The 18,768-nt window shown below is 37.3% G+C and overlaps 1 pseudogene; it reads left to right on the plus strand.

The window, feature by feature from the left end:
• The first annotated feature begins 17,602 nt into the window (after positions 1–17,602).
• Positions 17,603–18,244, plus strand: LOC125113510 (protein lin-28 homolog A-like; annotated as a pseudogene).
• Positions 18,245–18,768: the final 524 nt, after the last annotated feature.

An 18,768-nucleotide genomic window follows, 5' to 3' on the forward strand; every position in this document is an offset into this window, starting at 1 on the left:
TTATCATGACAAAAACACTCAAGAAACTTGGAATACAATGGAACTTCTTTAATCTGAAAAGAGCCATATATAAAACTGTCACTCTTCATATCATAATCAATAGTGAAATACTGAAAGCTTTTCCATTAAAATTAGGTGCACAGCACGTATGTCCATGCTTGTCACTATTCAATGTTGTACTTATGGTTCCTTGCCATGGAAATCAGATAAGAAAAATAAATAAAATTTACCAAAGTGGGAATGAAATATGTAAAACTGTATTTTCAGATGACTTAATTTTGGACTTGGAAAAATTCTAAGGAATCCACAAAATAATTAACACTAATAAACAAGTTTGCCATATATATCATAGAATAAATATTGATATACAAAGTCATTTGGACTTTATCCAAACTTAAAGCCACTGTGTATTAAAATACACAAACAAAAAAGTGGAAAGACAGCCCAAATAGCAGAAGAGCATTTCTGCAAGCAGTATGCCTGATAATGTTCTTCAATCTATATTATATTTAAAAAAACCTCCTACAAATTAATATTATAAATGACAACACAAGCTTAAACAGGTCAAAAATGTAAATGGACATTTTTCCAAAGAGTATATAAAAAAATGACCAATAAATTCATGAAACAATTTCAAAATTATTTGCCTTAGAAATACATAAATCAAATTCCAATAAGATACAACTTCCCACACAGTAGGATCCTTATACTTAGGGGAAAAAAAAGGAATTAATATTAAGCATGTGCAGAAATGTGAATCCAAACTGTTGCCAGTGAAAATGTAAAATGGTGCAGTCACCTTAGAAGGCAGTTCCTCAAAAAGTTAACTGTAGAGTCATCATAGGAACCAGAAATTTTACTCCTAGAAAAATACATAAGATAATTGAGAATGTATGTTCACACAAAGATTTGTACATAAATGCTCCTGGCAGCGCTATTCATAATAGCTCAAAACTTAAAGGAATCCAAATGTGCATTGACTAATGGTTAAACAAAGAGTATATACATATATTGGAATATTATCTGGCAATAAAAAATAATGACGCAAGAAAACATATCACGACATGGGTGAATCTTGGAAATACTATTCTGAGTCAAAGAAGCCTATCTAAAAAATTAACTTTTGTGTGAAACTCTTTATCTGAAACGTCTGAAACTGGCACATGCATAGAGACAGAAAATACATTAGTGGGTCTCAGGACTGGAGCTGGGAGAGGTAGTAGAAGGAATGACCTCTGCTTGCTGATGGGTATGCAACTTTTTTTTTTAGTGATGAAAATATTTCCAAGTTAAATTATAGTGATGGTTGTACAACATGTGAATATACTAAAATAAATTGAACTATATAATTTAAATGGGTGAAATGAGTTGTACCTGAATTAAATTTTAATAAAATTGTAAAAATAAATCTGTATGTTTAAAATAATATCTCCTTCAACTTTTAAGGTCTATGATTTTGAGCATTAATTTCAAATAATTTATCTTCTTAAAGAACATTCGCAAAAATTTGAAAAATAAATGAGACCAAATAAATCCCTGACCTCCTTGCTGTACAGTGGGAAAATAAAAAAAATACAAAAAAATTTAAAAAAAGATATTTCTATTCTTAAAAGTTTACTTTTGCATACTTCTTCAATACTCTTCATAGCCAAATTGCCTAGAATTGTATCCTAGCTCATTGCCTACCTGCTGTTATCTTGGTCAATTTATATAACATTCTTGTGCCTCACTTTCCATCTCTGCCAATTCAGAAGTTTCTTATAAAGCTAAATGACTCAATATATAAAGTGAATATAATAATATCTGTCAAGAGAGAGGACAAGATGGCAGAGGAGTAGGGGGACACGCTCGCCCTCTCCCACAAACACAACAAAAAAAAGCATATCTACAGAATAAATGACTCCCACAGAACAGCAACCAATCGCTGGCAGAAGAACCTAAACTCCAATAACCGCAAGGAGTTCGTGACATTACGGGGCAGAAAGGGAGAAAAAAGGAGAGTGAGAGAAGGTGAATCCGAGCGGGACGGGCGCTCCCAAAAGGGAACTGCGGAGGAGAAAGGGATCCCGCACCCTGGAAAGTCACCTACTCGGGGAAAGATCAAATGAACCGGAGGAATCTCCAGATGCAGAGAAGAGTGTAGCAGTAAGTTGGAGTACGGAAAAGCCCATCAAGAACCGAAACGGACCATCTGAACTACGGGCACAGTCACCAAAAATTGAGACGCCTGGGTGGGGGCTAGGGCACCGAGATCCTCAGCTCCTGAAGGTTGGTCGCGGAGAAAGGGCCGGGGGACGCCTGGGTGGGGGCTGGGCAAAGAGACCTCGGCTCCAGAGGTTAGCTCCCTGGGCTGGGGGGGCGGGGTGAAGCAAAACTGCTTGGGAGGTCTAGAAACCATTTGACGGGGCAGAGACTGCCTGGGAGACTAGAAAACAAAGCTGCTGCAGAGGAAGGGAGCAATACTCTAGGGGTGGGGAAGTGGAAAGCCGCATCAGAGGGAACCTGGGAAAAGAGCCTGGTCTGCGCCCGTGCTGGAGAGGGGAGAGAAGAAGGGGTGGGTCCCCATAGAATACCCCCCAGGCCACAGCAAGCTTACAGGCTGGCTAGCTAGCTGAAAGCTGTGCTTCCCAGTGCATCCCCTCCCCCCACACCACCCACCCCCTATGCTCTCGCCAAACCTGGGGCTGCCCACCATCCAGCAGGGCTGGCCTCAACAATTGCCTGAAGCCTACCACCGCAGGGGCTGTCCCTGCACAGGCCTGCTTGCCCTTTGGAGGGGCTACACTTCCACAGAGTAGCACCAAACACCTACCAGCCCCCGAGAAAAGGCCTGCAGCCCAGAAAAGCTAGAACAAGCCTAGCCAGGCAGTGAATAGTTCTGCCTAATTCCCGGACAGTTTTTCTGAGTCGGGCTGCCCCGGGGAGAAGCCTCTTCGGTTTCCAACGGCCCTGCTACCCGCCCAAGCCCCCAGGGGGTGCCCTAGTGGATCAGCTGCATAGGACTGCCAGCCCCAGGCAGGACGCCCTGCAGCTCAGAAAAGCTGCAACAAGCCTGGCCAAGCCGGGAAAAGATCTCAGACAGTCTTTCTGAGTCAGCTGCCCTGGGGAGGAGCCTCTTGGGTTTCCAGTGGCCCTGATAAGCGCCCAAGCCCCTAGGGGGTGCCCCACTCCCGTGGAATAGCTGCTCAGCACCACCAGCCCCCTAGAAGAGCCCCTGCAGCCCAGAAAAGCTGCAACAAGCTTGGCCAGACTGTGAAAAGGTCTGCCTACATTCTCAGGCCAGCCTTCTGAGTTGGGCAGCCCTAGGGAAGAGCCTCTTAGGTTCTCAGGGACCCAGATAGCTGCTCCAGCCCCCAGGGGGTGCTGCACTCCTGAGGAACAGCTGCCCAACACCGCCAACCCCCTGCAAGAACCCCACAGCCTAACAACACCAGAGCAAGCTCTGCATGACCAAGTGAAATCTGCTACCATCGTGGTGTGGACCTCCCAGTCCTGTCTGCCCTCAGGAAGTCCTCCTTTGCTTCAAAGGAACACTGTTAGCCCCATCAACACTCCAGAAAAGCCACACTGCCTCAAAAAAGATTGACCAACAACGCCAGCCCTCAGGAAGTATTCCACGGCAGTGACAAGGCAAACACTGCCCGATCACGGAGAGTACAACATCCTCAGGAGAAAGAAAACAACAAGCAAGATGAAGAAGCTGAGAAACCACCCCCAGTCAAACCAACAAGAGAACTCACCTAAAACAGTCAACAATGAAACAGATCTCTGCAGTCTGACAGACCTGGAGTTCAAAAGAGAAATAGTGAAAATACTGAAGGAATTAAGAGAAGATATGAACAGCAATGCAGATACCCTCAGAAAGGAACTAGAACATATAAGGAGGAGCCAAGAAAAACTAGAACATTCATTTGCAGAGATGCAAACTGAACTAAGGACAGTAAAAACCAGAATGAATGATGCAGAAGAATGAATCAGTGATATGGAAGATAGAATAATGGAAATCACCCAATCAGGTCAACAGACAGAAAACCGAATCAAAAAAACTGGAAAGCAATATAAGAGACCTATGGGATAATATAAAGCGGGCCAATCTACACATCATAGGAATTCCAGAAGGAGTAGAAAAAGATAAGGGGATGGAAAATATATTTGAAGAAATTATCACTGGAAACTTCCCAAATCTAAAGGATGCTGGGTTCAAGATACAAGAAGCACAGAGGGCTCCAAACAAACTGAATCCCAAACAGACCCACAGCAAGACACATCATAATAAAAATGGCAAAAGTTAGTGATAAAGAGAGGATCCTAAAGGCAGCAAGAGACAAACAGAATGTTACCTACATGGGAACCCCCCTAAGAATATCAGCTGACTTCTCTACAGAAACACTACAGGCCAGGAGGGAATGGCAAGAGATATTTAAAGTGTTAAAAGGAAAAAAAATATGCAACCTAGAATACTCTGTCCAGCAAGAAATTCATTTAAAATAGAAGGGGAAATAAAAAGGTTTTCCAAAAAACAAAAACTTAAAGAATACTGCAACACAAAACCCAGGTTAAAGGAAATATTGAAAGGGCCTCTCTAAACCAAAAAGAAAGGAAGGAAAGGGAAGAAAAAAGAAAAGAAAAAAAAAAGAAGAAGAGGAAGAACTAGGACTGAGGAAACTGCAATCAGAGAGCAGTCACTCAAATAAGCCAGCATACAGATTTAATCATGAACAGGCCTCAAACAAAATAAAATTTAAAAGAAAAAAATAAAAAAGAGTCATCAAAACCATAACATGTGGGCAAGGGATGTTAGGAAGTAAATAACCCTTTTTGTTTGTTTGTTTGTATGTTTCTCTTCTTAATTTTAATATAGTAATGAAGTGTTTGAACTTACAGGACCATCAGGCTAAAACACACAATTATGGGAAGGAGTTAGCATACTTAAAAAACAGGGCAACCACAAGCCAAAACCAAATATTGCATTCGCAAAAAATGGAAAAAAAAATACACTCAAGCAGATAATAACAGGAGACAATCCAACCAAAAACAAAAAAAAAAAGAAAGAAAGAAAGGAAGAAAGGAGAACCATAGAATCAACTGGAACACGAGGCTCAAATGGCAATAAATAATCATCTATCAATTATCACCTTAAATGTCAATGGACTGAACGCCCCAATCAAAAGACACAGAGTGGCTGAGTGGACACAAAGGCAAAAACCTTCAATATGCTGCCTACAAGAAACTCACCTTAGGACAAAAGATACATATAGATTGAAAGTGAAAGGGTGGGGAAAAATAATTCACGCCAATAGACATGACAGAAAAGCAGGAGTCACAACGCTCATATCAGACAAAATAGACTTTAAAACAAGAGACATAAAGAAAGACAAATAAGGACACTACTTAATGATTAAGGGATCCATCCAAGGAGAGGATGTTACTATCATCAACATATATGCCCCAAATACAGGAGCACCCAGATACATACAACAATCATTAACAGACATAAAGGGAGATATTGATGAGAAGACAATCATAGTAGGAGACCTTAATACCCCCCTCACATCAATGGACAGATCCTCTAGACAGAAAACCAATAAAGCAACAGAGATCCTAAAGGAAACAATAGAAAAGTTAGACTCAATTGATATCTTCAGGACACTACATCCAAAAAAAAGCAGACTACACATTCTTCTCAAATGCTCATGGAACATTCTCAAGAATCGACCACATCTTGGGACACAAAGCGAATCTCAATAAATTTAGGAGCATAGACATTATCTCAAGTATCTTCTCTGACCACAATGCCATGAAATTAGAAACCAACCATGGGAAAAGGAAAGAGAAAAACCCTACTGCATGGAGACTAAGCAACATGCTACTGAAAAACCAATGGGTCAATGAGGAAATCAAGAAGGAAATTAAAAACTACCTTGAAACAAATGATAATGAAGACACAACCGCTCAAAATCTATGGGATGCTGCGAAAGCAGTGCTCAGAGGGACATTTATAGCAATACAGGCCTTTCTCCAAAAAGAAGAAAGATCCCAAATGGACAACTTAACCCTCCACCTAAACGAACTAGAAAAAGAAGAACAAAAAAGGCCTAAAGTCAGCAGAAGGAAGGAGATTATAAAGATCAAAGAAGAAATCCATAAAATAGAGACTCAAAAAACAATAGAGAAAATGAATAAAACCAAGAGCTGGTTCTTTGAAAAGGTGAACAAAATTGACAAACCCCTGGCCAGACTCACTAAAAAGAGGAGAGAAAGAACCCAAATAACCAAAATTATACATGAAAAAGGAGAAATCACAACGGATACAGCAGAAATACAAAAAACCATAAGAGAATACTATGAACAACTCTATGGCAACAAGTTTGACAATCGGGAAGAAATGGACAATTTTCTAGAATCTTACAGCCTGCCAAAACTGAATCAAGTAGAAACAGACCAACTGAACAGACCGATCACTAGAAATGAAATTGAAGAGGTCATAAAATCACTCCCTACAAATAAAAGTCCAGGACCAGATGGCTTCACAGGTGAATTCTATCAAACATATAAAGAGGAATTGGTGCCCATCCTCCTTAAACTCTTTCAAAAGGTTGAAGAAGAAGGAATACTCCCAAAGACATTCTATGATGCCACCATCACCCTCTTTCCAAAACCAGACAGAGATACCACCAAAAAAGAAAACTATCGCCCAATATCATTGATGAATAGAGATGCAAAAATTCTCAACAAAATCTTAGCCAACCGAATCCAACAACATACCAAAAAAATTATACACCATGACCAGGTTGGGTTCATCCCAGGTTCACAAGGATGGTTCAACATACGCAAACCAATCAGCATCATACACCACATTAACAAAAAAAAGTCAAAAATCATATGATCATCTCAATAGACGCAGAAAAAGCATTTGACAAAGTCCAACATCCATTCATGATCAAGACCCTCGCCGAAGTGGGTATAGAGGGAACATTCCTGAATAGAATCAAAGCCATTTATGAGAAACCCACAGCAAATATAATCCTCCATGGGGAAAAACTGAAAGCCTTCTCACTCCAATCTGGAACAAGACAGGGATGCCCACTCTCACCACTGCGCTTCAACATCGTTTTGGAAGTCCTAGCCACAGCAATTAGACAAACCAAAGAAATAAAAGGCATCCATATAGTAAGAGAGAGATCAAACTGTCACTGTATGCATGACATGATACTATACATAGAAAACCCTAAGAACTCAACCCCAAAACTCCTTGAACTGATTCATAAATTCAGCAAGGTAGCAGGGTATAAGATTAACATTCAGAAGTCAGTTGCATTTCTGTATACCAGCAATGAAATATTAGAAAAAAATACAAAAATACAATACCTTTTAAAATTGCACCTCACAAAATCAAATACCTCGGAATACACCTGACCAAGGAGGTAAAGGACCTATATGCCGAGAACTATAAAACTTTAATCAAAGAAATCAAAGAAGATGTAAAGAAATGGAAAGATATTCCATGCTTCTGGGTTGGAAAAATCAATATTGTAAAAATGGCCATCCTACCCAAAGCCATCTACAGATTCAGTGCAATCCCTATCAAATTACCCAGGACATTTTTCACAGAAGTAGAACAAACAATCCAAACATTTCTATGGAACCACAAAAGACCCCGAATCGCCAAAGCAATCCTGAGAAACAAAAACCAAGCAGGAGGCATCACTCTCCCAGACTTCAAGAAATACTACAAAGCCACAGTCATCAAAACAGTGTGGTACTGGTATCAAAACAGACAGACAGACCAATGGAACAGAAGAGAGAACCCCAAAATCAACCCTGACACCTATGGTCAATTACTCTTTGACAAGGGAGGCAAGAACATCAAATGGGAAAAAGAACGTCTATTCAGCAAGCATTGCTGGGAAACCTGGACAGCTGCATGCAAAGCAATGAAACTAGAACACACCCTCACACCATGCACAAAAATAAACTCCAAATGGCTGAAAGACTTAAATATACGACAGGACACCATCAAACTCCTAGAAGAAAACATAGGCAAAACACTCTCTGACATCAACCTCATGAATATTTTCTCAGGTCAGTCTCCCAAAGCAATGGAAATGAGAGCAAAAATAAACCCATGGGACCTCATCAAACTGAAAAGCTTTTGCACAGCAAAGGAAACCCAAAAGAACACAAAAAGACAACTTACAGAATGGGAGAAAACAGGTTCAAATAATGCAACCGACAAGGGCTTAATCTCTAGAATATATAAACAACTTATACAACCCAACAGCAAAAAAAAAAACAATCAATCAATGGTAAAATGGGCAAAAGACCTGAATAGACATTTCTCCAAAGAAGATATACAGATGGCCAACAAACACATGAAAAAATGCTCAACATCGCTGGTTATAAGAGAAATGCAAATCAAAACTACCATGAGATATCACCTCACACCAGTCAGAATGGCCATCATTAATAAACCCACAAATAACAAGTGCTGGAGGGGCTGTGGAGAAAAGGGAACCCTCCTGCACTGTTGGTGGGAATGTCAACTGGTACAGCCACTATGGAGAACAGTTTGGACATACCTTAGAAATCTATCCATAGAACTTCCATATGACCCCACAATCCCACTCTTGGGCATCTATCCAGACAAAACTCTACTTAAAAGAGACACGTGCACCCGCATGTTCATTGCAGCACTATTCACAATAGCCAGGACATGGAAACAACCCAAATGTCCATCGACAGAGGATTGGATTCGGAAGAGGTGGTATATAGACACAATGGAATACTACTCAGCCATAAAGAAGAACGACATAATGCCATTTGCAGCAACATGGATGGAGCTAGAGAATCTCATACTGAGTGAAATGAGCCAGAAAGACAAAGACAAATACCATATGATATCACTCATAACTGGAATCTAATATCCAGCACAAATGAACATCTCCTCAGAAAAGAAAATCATGGACTTGGAGAAAAGACTTGTGGCTGCCTGATGGGAGGGGGAGGGAGTGGGAGGGATCAGGAGCTTGGGCTTATCAGATACAACTTAGAATAGATTTACAAGGAGACCCTGCTGAATAGCATTGAGAACTTTGTCTAGATACTCATGTTGCAACAGAAGAAAGGCTGGGGGAAAAATGTAATTGTAATGTATACATGTAAGGATAACTTGATCCCCTTGCTGTACAGTGGGAAAATAAAAAAAAAAAAGAATTTAATAATACCTGTCATTAAATGAGTTACATACAAGAGATAGTATCATGTTATTATAATGTTATTATCACACACAATTATATTTATACATATGATTTTTTAAAAAAAGTTTGGGTACAGAAAAAGATTCAATTTTATATGTATATACTTATATTTATATATGTATATTTCATATTATTTCCCATTATATTTTATTAAAATGTATTGAATATAGTTCCCTGTCCTATATAACAGGACCTTTTTTATCTGTTTTATGTACAATAGTTTGTATTTCCTAATTCCAAACTTTTAATTTATCCCTACCCTTCACCCCACCTTTTCCTTTCAGTAACCATAAGTTTTTTTTTTTATGTCTATGAGTCAATGTTTTGTAAATAAGTTCATTTGTATCATATTGTAGATTTTATATGTGCTATCATATGATATTTATCTTTCTCTGTCTCACTGAGTTCACTTAGTATGATAATCTCTAGGTCTATTAATGTTGCTGCAAATGGCATTATTTCATTCTTTTTCATGTACGAGTAATATTCCATTGTTGGTGTGTGTGTGGGGGTGTGCATGTCTGTCTGTGTATACCACATCTTTAACCATTTCTCTGTTGATAGACATTTAGGTCGCTTCCATTTTTTGGTTATTGTAAATAGTGCTACAATGAACATGGGTGCATGTACCTTTTCAAATTATGGTTTTTCCTGAATATATGCCCAGGAATGGATTGCTGGATCATATTGTAGTTCCATTTTTAGTTTTCTGAGGAACTTCTATACTGTTTTCCACAATGGCCCTACCAACTTACATTCCCACCAACAATGTAGGAGGATTCCCTTTTTCTCTGCAACTTTTTCAGTATTTATTATTTGTAGACATATTGATGATGTCCATTCTGACTAGTATGAGGTGGTACCTCACTGTAGTTTTGATTTGCATTTCTCTGATAATTAGCAATGCTGAGCACCTTTTCATGTGCCTATTGGCAATCTGTATATTTTCTTTGGTGAAATGTCTATTTAGGTCTTCTGCCCATTTTTTGACTGGGTTGTTTGTTTTTTTGTTATTGAGTTGTATAAGCTATTTGTATATTTTGGAAAGTAAGCCCTTGTCAGTGACATTGTTGGCCAGTATTTTCTCCCAGTCTGTGGGTTGTCTTTTTGTCTTGTTTATTGTTTCCTTTGCTGTGTAAAATCTTATAAGTTTGATTAGGTCCCATTTATTTATTTTTGCTTTTATTTCTTTTGCTTTAGGAAACCAACTTAAGAAAACATTACTATGTTTTACCCCAGAGAATGTTTTGGCCTATGTTCTCTTCTAGGTGTGTTATGGTGTTATGTCTCATATTTAAGTCTTTAAGCCATTTTGTGTTTATTTTTGTGTATGATGTGAGTTGTTCTAACTTAATTGATTTACATGTGACCATCCAGCTTTCCCAACACCACTTGGTGAATATACTGTCCTTTGTTTATTAGATATTCTTGCTTGTTTTTTCAAATGTCAACTGATCATGGATGTGTAGATTAATTTCCAGGCTTTCTATTATATTCCATTGATTCCTATATCTGAATTGTGTCAATACCATGCTTTTTTGATTACTATAGCATAGTAATATTGTCTGAAGTCTGGGTGGGTTACGCCTCCAACTTTGTTCCTTTTCCTTAGAATTGCTTTGGCAATTCTGGGTCTTTTGTGATTCCATATAAATTTTAGGATTATTTTTTCTAGTTCTGTAATAAATGTAATAGATAATTTGAAAGGAATTACTTAAATATGTAGATTGCCTTGGGAAGTATGGCTATTTTAACAATACTAATTCTTCCAATCCAAAAGCATTAGATATCTGCATATAAACATTAATATGTATATAATTTGAGGAGTTCCCATTGTGGCTCAGCAGAAGGGAATCTGACTAGCATTTATGAGAAACAGGTTCAGTCCCTGGTCTTGCTCAGTAGGTTATGGATCCAGCATTGCTGTGAGCTGTGGTATAGGTCGCAGACATGACTTGGATCTCACATTGCTGTGGCTGTGTTATAAGCAGGCAGTGCAGGTCCAATTCAACCCCTATCCCAGGAACCTCCATATGCTGCAGGTGTATATAATTTGCTATAAACACTTTATATAGAAGCATAGTCTAATTAAGATTTATAAAGTTGGTGGCTTTGAACTTTTTTAACCTAAATGTATATTAAAGTTAAATCACTTCAATTTATATAACAAACAGTCATTGCTGAAGTTCTTGTAAATAAAATCACACAGAAAAAAATATAAGGGTATAAAGGAAGAATTTGTGTAAGATTGGAAATGAAAGTTTAGGCTAATAAATTGGTGGAAAAAAGTATGAGAAGTGTTCAATAACATTTTAACATTTTAAAAATATTTTTGTAAGAAATATTATTTTACATAACAATTCATTTGCATACATAAATGCTTATGTTTAAGTGGATAATCATTTGTAATCTTACTGATTTTTTTTTACAAAGCTACATTTTCAGAGAAATAGAGAAAAAATTTATACTAAGCAGTTTTATTAAGAAAGGTAATGTCAGGTACATTTGGGATTGACTGTATCTTTATAAATATTTAATAATTAATATAAAAAAGTATTAGAATATTGGCCCAGGAAAGAATTAGCAAGGCTTTTGTAGTCATTTACGCATTTTTCCTTTTTTTTTTTTTAAATATGCCTAGGAAACAGAGCAATAAGAGATAATTTGGGCAAGAAAAAGAATGAAACAGAAAAAGAAAAATAGGTAAACAAGCAACTATTAACTCTTTGAATATATACCAGTTAACTAACTAAAAATGAAATTCTTTATAGTCTTTTAAAGTATGGCCTTTGTTTGATTCTGTCTTTTTGTGTATAAAATAAAATTAAAGTCTATTCTTTGCATGTATGTTTAATTTGTTTGGTTGTGTGTGCGTGAACAAATAGGAAAAAGTCCTCTATTATAGCTATTACAAACATATGATTTTGCACTTGTGAACATATTTCCAGATTCTTATTGATTATGTCACTAAAGAGGCCAGTGAATCTATCATACATGTAGAAATTTTTTCTGAGTGGAACAAAATTATATGGTCAATTATGACATTGACTAAGAAACAAGGAGGCTCAGTCCCCTCTTAATAGGATTGTTGTTTCATTGACTAGTGTTAAATGAGAGACAGAGCCTAAGGACACAGGAACAATTAGCCTCTCCTGGGAGCAAAGAATGATGCTCTGTAAAGACTTGAATTCTAGAATAAATCATTGGAATTGTGTTGGCAGCAGTATGGATCTACTGTTTGAAAATAAATTTATCCCCAGTGGTTACCACCTTGACTGAAATAAATGCCCAGCAATACATAGAGCCATCCATTTTCCTCAATGGGAATTACTTTAGTCATTGTTAGTGTATTTTTATTTAAATTACATCTAAGAAATTGTTAATTGATATCTGGGACTATATTAATGTAACAGACAACAAAGAGTTATTTTATAGCTTTACCTACATTTTTTTCTTTCTAATAATGATTGATTTTAAATCTAATACCATGGCCACCAAAAAAAATAAAAATAAACTTTACATAATTCTCAAGTCTAAATTTTATAAGCCCAATTTATCAAAAAGAAAATGACCATTATTAGAAGTTATATAATCTGTAGCAGCTAGTCTCAATGAGAAAAGTAACATATACTCTGGTGTTTATTTTTTCAGTGTCAGCATACAGTTCATTTGTTCTTAGTATTCTCTGAATACTAAGAGAAACATAATCCTGATGGAAGAAATCAAGATTTTCTGTGAATTAAAAGCTGCAGAATTAGTTTTGCATTTGCATATTTTTGCTTTCCCAGACACAATGTATGTAACCTCTTTTTTTCTTTATTCCACATCCACAGTTTTAACCCTTTACCCTGAGTCGTGAGACAGAATCATCCATATTTCAAGTGTCCTCCACCAGATTTTAACTGTCATAAAATCTGGTGCCTAGTCACCCCTTTTATATAGGGGCTTAATATAAAACCATGAAAAAGATAAAAGCTCAAATTCTTGTTTTCACGTATTATTATTTTCATCCAACAAGCATTTATCAAGCATCTATATGTGCTGAGAGCACAGACAATGATGAGTGGATCGTCTCAGAAAAGAGCTTCAAAGTATGTACATTAACTACTTCTTTGCCAAACATTCTTACCTTTATTTTAATTTAACCGTAGTGTAAACTAAGATACATTCTCTCTCTCTCTATCACACACACACACACACACAATGTTTTTAAGAATGGTCAATGTTTTGGCCATTCCCTTGTGGTGCTGTGGGTTAAGGATATGGTGTCACTGCTGTGGTGCAAGTTCAGTCCCTGACCCAAGAACTTCCACATACTATGGGTCCAGCCAAAACAAACCACAAGAAAACAAGCAATGGTTAATGTTTTAACGTGAAAATGTTATAATACTTTTAACATATACACACACATAATTATGTCTGTGTTGTAATTGTCAACACATGTGTAACATTTGCTCTGTTAGGCATTGTTAGCTATAAACATAATCTAATTCAGATTTCTAATGTTAAGGACTTTGAACCTTTTTTTACTTAAATGTATATTTTTAGTATACGCTAATCATTTTAAAAGCAGGAATGACTTAAAATGTTGACTCTTGTCCTGATAACTTGTTTACTTTCGATTAAGGTATAAATCTGACAATGCATTCAAAGTGAAATAATTATTCTAGTATGTGATCTCAAAGAAGTAAGCAAAATAAACATGAATACAGAAAAGGAGAGGATATATTTTTCCTGATAAATCTATACTTGTTATTTTAATTATGAACAGATTTTGACTTAAAGTGCTAAAGTTTAAATATTAATAATTAATATTTATAAGCTATAACTGAAAACATTCCTTGAGAACACATGAGAAAGTGTATCATCTATAGCTATACTTAAAGCTACTCTGAATTTATTTTAATCATTTTTAAAATTTTAACACACATTTGGGGGCTTTTGATTCAGACTATTATAATTTAAATTATAGTTCTGGAGTTCTTGCTGTGGCTCAAAGGTAACAAATCTGACTAGTATGTGAGGGGAGGACGTGGGTTTTATCCCTGGCCTCGCTCAGTGGGTGAAGGATTTGCATTGCCACAAATTGTGGTGTAGGTTGAAGACACAGTTTGGATTCTGTGTTGCTGTGGCTGTGGCATAGGCCAACAGCTGTAACTCCAATTTTGCCCCCCCCCCAACCAAAAAATAAACAAATAAAATAAATTATAGTTCCTCCATGAATTTATCTCAGAATCGTGTGCCAATTAGTCAAAAGTGTTAACTTCAGTTAACATTATCTGTAAAATAGATATAATAATATGAAGGTGATAAAATTATTATGAAGCTTGAGGGAATACAGGCTAGCACAGCGTTCTAGCACACATTAATACCTCAGTAAGTTGTAGCTATCCTTTGAGAGCATGTTAGAAATAGACTAATATTTCATCATGCAAGTGAAGTACATACATTCCAATAAGAAAAGTATGGAAATGCAATTCCTTCCTAAAGGCACATTTCTGAACCTTATGGAGCTATGAGTCTGCACTTTCATAAGATTAAAAGCAGCTTTGGAAAATTCTCGAGCAAAATTTATATTTGAGAGTGGAGGAATAGAAAATATCCTTAGAATTAGAGAATATTTACTTGAGTTCCCTCATCACTAGTTCCCTTCAGCCTTCAAGGGAACTTCAAGAATTTCTGAACTATGAGATATCATTCATCTACTAATTTTCCTAGAGTATAGAGTCTTGCTGCTCACTTTTGACAGTAATACATTTTGTTTATATACTGATAAATATGAACACTTATATTTAACACAATTTTCACTATCCAAATGTTATATATCTTAAGTTTTTATATCCTCCCCAGATATGTGATTAATACTTATTTTGAAGGAAAATATTGCCTTATCAATTATACAGACAGATGTGGGTTTTTTTATTTAACTGTATTTTATTCAGAGCTATTATCAGATCTAATTTTTGATATTAGAGTTTTTCCTATTATTAAAATAAAATGTTTGCTCGAAGATGGAATAGCCTGGGCATTGTTAGTGGAAAGAAATTTGGAGGTGTAGGGAAGAAAAATTTTCCTTGGTTCTCTCAGGATCCCTGCCTGGGTCTAAAAATTAAACTGACAAAGACAAATTAACAGAAGACATAGATAAAAATTTTTAATAAATTTTAGATGACACAGGAAGGAGTCTTCAAAGGTAATGAACACCCCAAGAAACAGTAAACCTGAGTAATATTATGCTAAGTCTAATGAAGATTGGACAGTCATGAAGAAATATTATAGGTCAAGGAATGTGAGGTAAATTGAGGAAATTTAGCAAAGCCTATTAGAATTCTTCTTATAATGCTTTGTCATGAGATGTAAGGAGGTCCCTTCCCTTCATTTGCAGGGAAGGCACCTTTTCCCTAATGGTTCTATGACTTTTTTTCAAGGGATCAAGGTTGGGGGAAGGTCATCATGACCTTACTGCTTCTGCTGAGTTTTCAAACTTTTTCAGTTTAAAATATTCAGGATGCCAAGGTTCCGTATTTGAGGTACTGTGTCCTGCACCTCATCAGAAGCAAGTGAGTATTTCATAGTCAGATAATACCACTAATTTTTGAAAAAGACATTTCAGAAAAAAGTGGCAATGTTAATAATAAATATATCATGAAAAATTTTGAGTGTGACTATGATAAATTAAGCTAATAATTAGAGTCCTGTTGTTAAAACAATTAATATCGGATGCAATATTAATTTTAAATGAGTTTGAAAGAAAGGTTAAATTGAGATGTTAATGGATGTTTAAGATAGGAGTATTTTGTAATAAGAATAAGAAAACAAACATGTCATTCAGAATTTATAGGTTGATTTATTGTAATTTTGAAAATAACTCTTCAAAATCATTTAATACACCATGGAAAATAACTGATAAATAAGTCCATTCTTTTGCTAACAACTATAAGCAGAAGAATAGCAAATTTTAAGGAATAGATATTAGGCAAAAAGGGAATATGACAAAGAAAATCTCTATTTTGTTGAAAATAAAATACTATCAAAATGCAGATATCTTGGTAGTATATTATGGAAGTGTAATTGAACTAAACCTAGGTTACATCTGTAATTGACCACTGTGAATGAATTACAATTCAATGTGAGTGTACTATACTGGAGCAAGGCCGTGAGTGTGTATACCTGTCTTATATCAATGAAAAGAACCATATGATAAATAATCAGGATTATCTCTTCACTGAAGATTTTTTCCTAATTCCTTCTCTCTAAGAGTAAGTTAGAGAGACTTTTGTGTGTAAAAAACAAAAAAACCAAACAAAAAAATACAACTACTTCTATGTTCTGTGGGATTAAAAATAACTATTAAATACTCATCAATTCTTGCTATAATTTATATTACACAAGTGATCACACTGAAAACCAGAATCATTTTTCTAGAAAAATTCTGAAAATATTGTCTTGCTCTCTTGCTTTTGATTTTGAAACAGAGTTGAAGGAATATTGTGTTATAAAGTGACAAGATGAATTAACACTGGGTTTCCCCTTAGGTAAAATCATTCATCTGTTCACTTTCAATAAGTAGGTGTAATGAATTACTGTGAAAATATACCTACAATACATGGTTGTAATTAAATATTTTTCTTTACTGACAAATTTATTTTCATAGATTAACTTTCAAATATATGTAGAACAAATAGCATCTATTTCTATACCTGTAGACTTATTTATAAATTAATCATTCTGTTTAGTAGGTGGATTCTATGGGACCCTGGGATATTTTTTATACATAAAATACTTGAGCATTTTTAGAAAACACACTTCAGTGATAAGCCAAAAAGAAAAGAAATTCAAACATTTGAATGGCCTGCATGAGAACAACAAAATTACCTAAACTTCCCTTTATAACCAGAAGACTGTGGATGTAAAATTGTCAGGCATATATAGAAGTAAGAAAGTTTTTTTTTTTTTTAAAGCATTGGGGTCAAGTCATTGGAACTGAATACTTACTGAACATTTATTGATGTTGTGCTAGAAACGTATGAAAAATAATACATAGTCACAATCCTTAAAACATATAGTTATGAAAGACAGACAGGAAAGTGAACAGGCAATTACAAGGGAAAGGGATAAATGCTAAGGCGGAGAAATCCTATATGTCCTTCAGGAGCTTCCAGAAGATACTACCAAAGCAACCTTTGCAAAACTGAAAGACGTAAAGTACTTTACTTGAAATTAATAACACGGTGCTGGGGAAGATGTGGCAGCCCCTTCTCAGAGCCTCTCCTTTGCCACCATACTTCTCTGGCGCCAGGAGCCACCAGACCAGGGGCCTGGGGCCGCGGGCTCAGCTGACTACCATGCATTCTGTGTCAAACCAGCAGCTTGCAGGTGGCTGCGCCAAGGCACCGGAAGAGGCGCCAGAGGAAGCGGCCCCGGGCAGCCAAGGAGCCAAGCTGCTCCACAGTCCTGGCATCTGTAATTGGCTCAGCATGTGCAAGGGGCTCGGCTTCCTCTCCATGACCACCTGCTTTTGGGTGGCAATGGACCTCCGGTGGATGTCTTTTAGCTCCAGTGTAAGCTGCACATGGAGGTCTTCCGGAACCTGAAGGAGGGTGAGGCTGTGGAGTTCACCTTTATGAAATCTGCCAAGGGCTTGGAATCCATCCGAGTCACAAGCCTTGGTGGGTTGTTCTGTATTGGGAGCAAGAGACGGCCTAAATGGAAGAATATGCAGAAACGCAGATCCAAGGGAGACAGGTGCTACAACTGAGGATGTCTACACCATCATGCCAAGGAATGCAAATGGCCACCCCAGCCCAAGAAGTGCCACTTCCTCCAGAGCATCAACCATATGGTGGCTGTGTGTCCACTGAAGGAGCATCAACCATATAGTGGCTGTGTGTCCACTGAAGGCCGAGCAAGCTCTCAGCTCACAGGGAATACCAGCCTACTTTCGAGGGGAAGAAGAGGAGATCTATACCCCTGCCATGCTCCCATAGGCCCTGAATTGAGCCACAGTAGGTGGGGGGGGGGGCTATCCTTTGTGATCAGGAAGTTTTTTGTTTGTTTTTTGTCTTTTCTAGGGCTGCTTCTGCGGCATATGGAGGTTCCCAGGCTAGGAGTCCAGTCAGAGCTGTAGCCACCGGCCTATGCCAGAGTCACAGCAACGCAGGATCCGAGCCGCATCTGCGACCTACACCACAGCTCACGGCAACGCCGGGTCCTTAACCGCTGAGCAAGGCCAGGGATGGAACACGCAACCTCATGGTTCCTAGTCGGATTCGTTAACCACTGCCACGACGGGAACTCCGTGATCAGGAAGTTTTGAAGAGCAGGCATCAATTGGCAGAGTGGAGAAAGTGGGGACAACGAGGTAGGGGGGCAGCTGGTACTGTTACGTATCTCAGGCTTTGTAAAACTTCACAAGCAGCTGATTTGGTGATTGGAGGTGGCCTAGTTTGTGTAAATGTAATATATTGGTCTTTGCCATGTTCTTTTGGGGTTTTATTGTTTACAAATTTCT

The sequence above is a fragment of the Phacochoerus africanus genome, chromosome 1, assembly GCF_016906955.1.
Source record: "Phacochoerus africanus isolate WHEZ1 chromosome 1, ROS_Pafr_v1, whole genome shotgun sequence".
NCBI classification, from domain to species: Eukaryota; Metazoa; Chordata; class Mammalia; order Artiodactyla; family Suidae; genus Phacochoerus; species Phacochoerus africanus.